Consider the following 6014-nt stretch of genomic DNA (forward strand, 5'->3'; position numbering starts at 1 on the left):
AAAGGCCTGGGGCAGAAGTTCTGCACTGGGCCCTGCTCTTTGTTCTCGAGAGTGGGAGGCTTTTCCCTCACCTCTAAGGCAAACCATTTTCCAGCTGTCTGTCTCTCCCAGAGGCCCTGCTGGGGCTGTCACAAGGCAGTGCGGCCTTGGGGAAGGGAGAAGCACTGCCTGTGTCACCGGGTGGCAGCCAGCCTGGAGAAGCTTGCAGGGCCCGTCCTTGGTGCCGTGCCTGCCTGTTCCTCGGCTGTGAAAGCTGCAGAGGCCGAGCTGCACGCTGCAGGAAGGGCTTCTCTTTTATTTTTCCTGATCTGTGCATGAGGTTTCGCACTGGAACAGGATGTTTAGTATCATGAGTTTCTTGGTTTGTTTTGCTGACTTTGCACTCTAATTTCACCACAAGCGGAGACTTCGGAGACCAGCAGTGTTTGGGATCTGGGAAGAACCAGGTCCAAAATAATGGAAGTGGGTATGTCCTCGTGGAGGTGGTGGGCTTCACCAGCAGAGGCTGTGTGGCCCGCTGAAAACGTGCAAAGGAAAACTCAGGGGGTGGCAGAGGCACAAAGTACAATCACCTCTGCTTGTAAGGAGGACAGCTGCAAGGGTCTGCAGCTGTAGGCACTGACAGGTGCAAACTCAGCCAAAATCAGTGCTTTGAGGTGACAGCATGTCAGTTTCCAGCTGGAATCACAACAAAAGTGGGTGCCTGGGGGAAGTTGCCAATGGCAGTAGGAATTTCTCTCTGACACAAAGAGAAGACCTTGGCCTCTTCCTCGTGCTGCATTCATATCATACCAGGAGCATGCTGTGGTTGCTTCTCACCTCCTTGGAGTTAACAAGGCTTTTTGTCTTTGGGCTTGTCTGTTGATCCCAAGTGCTGCATGTGCTTGAAAAAAAAATGCTGGGGACCAGCCAAACGTTGAGGAAATGCCACTGCTGCAGATTTTTTGGGATGTGGCTTTTGTAAGGGGAGAGCAGAGCCCTGCAGAGTCTGGGCTGTGTGCTGCTTGCAAGCAGGGCCCTGCGCAAGAGAGGAGGGCTTTGGGATCTGCTAGTCAAGAGCTGTGTGGGGCAATGGCCTGATCCCGCTCATCCCACAGGTGCTGGATATGTCCCCACGGAAGAAAGAAGTAATTAACTGCAGTTCCTTGCGCTGCTGGATTGTGCTTACAGGGAAGGGGGAGGGGACCCTGAATGGGGTGGGTGATCCCTGATGCCATGGCCCAAAAGCCCCAAAGGCTGGGCAGTTACTAACGCCCCTCTGGCATTGCCTGATAAGCTGCTGGGACGTTGTGTGTTGTCCTTATGTATTGTACTGAGGGGAGCATGCCAGAAGACAGGTGTGAAATCTGCAGCATGGCCAAGGATAATGCTGGGAGCCCAGTAGTGTGGCTGACCTGGGAAAAAGTGTTAGAGAGGGGTAGTAATTTTCCATGCTCCCAGCTGTTATGCAGGGACTGCGGTACCGTGGGTGTAACACATCACACTGAACACTGCTGCCTTGTTTCACTCAGACATCCCTCGGCTGTGACTGCAGCTTGGAGGATGACCCCGAGGTGCAGGTTGAGTGTCTGCACCTGTGCTGTGTAGGCACCTAAAGTTAGGCAAGATGAATCTCATAGAGCCTTTAGCAGCTGCCTGTGACTTATGAGCAAAAGTCACATTTTGTTCTTGGCCTAGGGGGTTGTATATAACTTTTTTTTTTTTTTGAAAGAAGTTTTAGTTGGAAAAAAAATATCAATTCTGTCTACAAAAAGCAGAATCTTGAACTCATGAAAATGATTGACCATTGAAAAGAATTCAGTTCCTGCAGCCAAATTGTACACATGGTCCAACATCCTGTCTCACTCCTAACTCTAGTCTAGGCAAAACCATATATACTCAGATTTTTAAAGCAGAAAATATTTTTGATCAGGCAGGATTCTTATTTCATTGTTGCATTTAAAGATTAATTTTGTGTGTTTTGTTCATTTGTTTTTGTTTTTTAAATATGGGCATTTGAATGAATTTGTATGCAAATGGATTTATTAATAGTTTTTTACATAAGGATAGAATTTCACAGAGAGCAGTAATGTGAAGCACATGTTGAAGTAGTTGTATCCAAAAGAAAATCACCACTCTGTTGTATTTTGACACATAGCAGAAAGCCTGTGTAAAGTAGTGCCCAGTATGCACCTGTATGTTTTCTGCATAAAGAAAATTTAAGAGGGATAAAAGGGGTGGCGGGTGGATACACTAGGGGAAAACAAACAAACAAACAAACTCTTGGGGTTAGTTTTAAAGTGGTGAAATTCCTGGTTGTCTCCCTCATCCACAGGAACCTGGTCTTTACTTCACATTCCTCATAGGAGGTTTTTATCCAATGTTCCCAGCTGCTGTCTTCTTCTGACTGTTGCACTGATGCAAGACTGAGTACAAATGTAAATTTGTGTTTCAAGGTCTCTCTGTGTTTTCTAATTCCACATTTGGGCAGGAAATTATAACAGCTCACATTTTGTTCTTTAGAACAAATGTACGCTGTCCTTTTTTTCAAGGAAAGTAAAAAAAAAAAACCAAAAAAAAAAACCTAACGTCACTGAATACATATCCTGTGACTTGACGTGCAGCAGGAGGACAGATGCAATAAGAAAGCTGGATAAATTAGTAGGAAGAATATCAGACCAAGCTCCAGAGGAGCAAAATACATCTTCAGTATTTTGCATTGAAATGGCACTCCTCATCAGTTTTGCTCTTGAATAGAAAGGAATTCCCTTCAGCCATCAAAATAAATTGTAGAATTAATTTATTCTGGATTTGTTTTCCTGGAAAGTATGAGCCCTTTGTATGCTGGGAACACCTTTGTCCCGTTGTCATTCAGACTCTCAGCATTCTAGGCAGTGTTCAGACATAAAATGTGTATATAGTATTCATAAATTAAGGGTTTTGAAAAATAATAATGACCACTACCACTTATGTGCTCATCACGTGGGCTCTCCGGTTCCTGTTAAAGCTGCGAATGGTTGCCATTTCTTCTTTAGTCAGTTCAAAGTCAAACACACAATAAGAAACAGCTGGAAATCACCCCTGAACATGAGAGGTTGTAAGCAAGATTCACAGAATTAAAGAACAAGTCCATGCTGGAGTATGTTAGTGAGAAGAAATGACTGCTTCATGAAGGAGGGAAAGGAAAGAGGCATCTCTGGATTTCCAAGACTTCAGTGGCAGAGGGAATAAAAATCAGAAGCTGCAGTTTTATGTGCCAGCTGTTCCAAGAAGCTTTGTGGGCCCTTTGTGTTGCAGAATGCTTCCATTTCTCAAAGTTGCATCTTCCTGCCCTGATCCAAAGGAAGATTTACAAGGCTTTCATATTCCACTCAATCCAACTAAGCATCTCGTGAAATACTGATGGCCAGTACCTGCAGTACTGATTAACACCACAGGAGAGCACCGTAGTTCACAGGGAATGAAGAGCGAGGCTCTTCCTTTGCATCCTTTGTCATTAGCTGTCCTTTATGCTGGTATCCCCTGGTTTAGCCCTACGCAGAGAAAAGCTATCAGCACAAACCTGTACCTAGATCAACAATCAATGGTGCATTTGTAGTATCAACCCTTGCAAATCAGTCTTACCATGGCCTGTCAGGAGAGTGAAGGGGGCTGTATGCCAATGCAGCGATCCCTTTGGCTTGGCAGTACTTGATCAGCTTCTCCTGGGTCAGGTATGAATGGCATTCAGTCTGTCAACACAGAACTACAGACATTGATAATAATACAACTGATGTAACTTGCTGCAGGGATAACCACCCAATGCAGTTACAGGCTGATTTTTTTCACACTGTGCCAGGTTTGCAGGATATTATACAGCCCTAGTTTTGTATAGCGCCTACTTACAGCAAGGCTTCCTGCATCTTTGGCTCTCTGTGCTGGGGAAGAAGGGTTTTCTGAAGCTTATCTTTGGGTTCCTTCACCCCAGGAAGGAATGTTCTGAAGTACTTCTCTGAGATATCTAAGCTGCCGTTTAGCAAATACTTAAGACCCCTATGCCTTGTATATACAGTAATAATTGTAGAGTGAGATTATAAGGGCATGCTGCATCTGCTATTATCTCATTTTCTCTGTTCTTGTCATAAAAGCCCCTTTTTGTGACTTTGTGTGAAGGGATTCTGTAGGTTTGGATGAAGATGCGTTTTGTCTTTTCAGCCTGCTCTTTTTTTTTTTTTTTTTTTTTTTTTTTTTGTAACTATAAGCAGAGAAAGTGTTAATGTATCTTAGGACCGAAAAGCTCAGGAGACTAGTGCTCTTAGTAAATCTACAAGAATTAGTGAATTTGGAACTGTAAGAGTTTGCTGAATCTGTGCAAGGCCACTTGGAGAAATAAGCATCTACAGCAGGTGTGCAGCTCCTGCATCCAAGAAGGTAGGGGCTGCTATAGGTAAATGAAGAGTAGGGTGACTTTAATATATATATGTATATACAGTTTATATTATATATATATTATATATATATACTATTCATATTTTATACATTTTTCAGGGCAGATACCAGGGTGCCTCTAGTGTCAATTCATGCTCTGTTTCTGCACATATAATTAAAATTGACTTCCCATTTTTTATTCCAGCAGCATGACTCAGCAAGTTGTGCATGTGCCTGTGTGCGTGCACACACACCAGAAGGAAGAAATGCATGCGTTGTGTAAACAGTAATCTGCTGATACTAGGAGCTTGATTCTTTCACTAATAGCAGGTCAAATAAGGAGCTTTGGGAAGTTCCAGTTGTAATTCGTGTCCCCCAACTTCAGCCCCATCAGGATACAGGAGATCCAAAACATCCTTATGTATATTCAGAAATAATCATAGGGTGGGATTTAGAGTGCACACTATGTCCACTTTGTTCTCTCTTTTTCCATATCTGGATTCAAGTGCAATCAGGTCTTTATAATCCCTGAAAACTAGTCACCTGAGGGCACTTAGCAGTCACTTACCTGTTTGTTTGCAGGCTTGTATTTCAGTCCAGGCTTGTTCAAGGTTCATTCAACCTGCTCATGGTTAAAACTGGAGATGCTAGCGGCTTTCACCTGACCAGCATCCAGCAGCTCTTCCATGGCCTGACAGAAAGAGGAGCAAAGTCATCATCTGGAATAGTAGACAGGTTCCGAAGTGATGTTCTGATGCAGCTTGTTTCTCTTCATGAGAGGAAATGACAACTGTTTGTACTTGGAACATCTGAGGGAAGAGGGGCCTGTGGTACAATTGCGCCATGTCTTTTGTCACGCCTGAGCCCAAAGGCTCTTTTCTTAAGATGGTGAAATTCATGCCAAGTTACATGTGGAAAGCAGTTACACTCGATATCCTGCTCTTGTTTAGGCATGAATAGAACCTAAAATGTCTTTATTCCTGCAAAATATATCTGAGCAGTTCAAGGACTGTGGTGAAGTCAACTGTGATCATTAGTCAGGTCCTTTGGTCTATAGCTCCATTGAAGATTATCAAGTTTGTTTTGAAAAGCTACTTTGTATGCCATGAAATCAACACACAAGATGTGACTGCTGAAGGTAATGAAGACATGGAAGAGACTGCTGAGGACAGAAAACATGGTTCTGCCACTGAGACTGAGCTTACCTGCCACATAGTGTTGCTGGGTATTGACCTGCCTTTGTCAACTATGGGAAAGGGTCCCCTCCTGCCTGTCAGTGAGAGAACACACTTGAAACATTCCCCGTTGGGAGGTTAGGTTAATACTGCGACAACTGAGGACCGTGATAGTTTAAATGTCTAGTGCAGGAAACACTAGTACTTGTCTGTATCCTTCATGCAGGGTTATGGCATTTTCTCTTTAAAAACAAGTATAAGGAAATGCTTAGGTACGAAGAGCATGTAGGTTAGGTCTGTGCTGAGTCACACCTGTGGAATAAAATATACTCTGCACACATGCAATTCTTTTGTGGGAATCCTCAGTTCATGTCAGTGGCACAAGGAAAATTGTATCCCACTGTATGAGAGTAGAGCTGTATCCCCACATCTCCATACTACTCTACACCTAGT

At 43.7% G+C, this 6014-nt stretch overlaps 1 long non-coding RNA gene across 1 annotated transcript; it reads right to left on the minus strand.

Annotated features, from left to right (window-relative positions):
- Positions 1-2397: 2397 nt before the first annotated feature.
- Positions 2398-6014, minus strand: LOC140002861 (uncharacterized). The gene is made up of 3 exons (XR_011810409.1): positions 4955-6014; positions 3604-3724; positions 2398-3512 (listed from the first exon to the last, which is right to left on the minus strand). It is a non-coding gene; the product is annotated as an uncharacterized lncRNA (long non-coding RNA).

The sequence above is a fragment of the Anas platyrhynchos genome, chromosome 1, assembly GCF_047663525.1.
Source record: "Anas platyrhynchos isolate ZD024472 breed Pekin duck chromosome 1, IASCAAS_PekinDuck_T2T, whole genome shotgun sequence".
NCBI classification, from domain to species: Eukaryota; Metazoa; Chordata; class Aves; order Anseriformes; family Anatidae; genus Anas; species Anas platyrhynchos.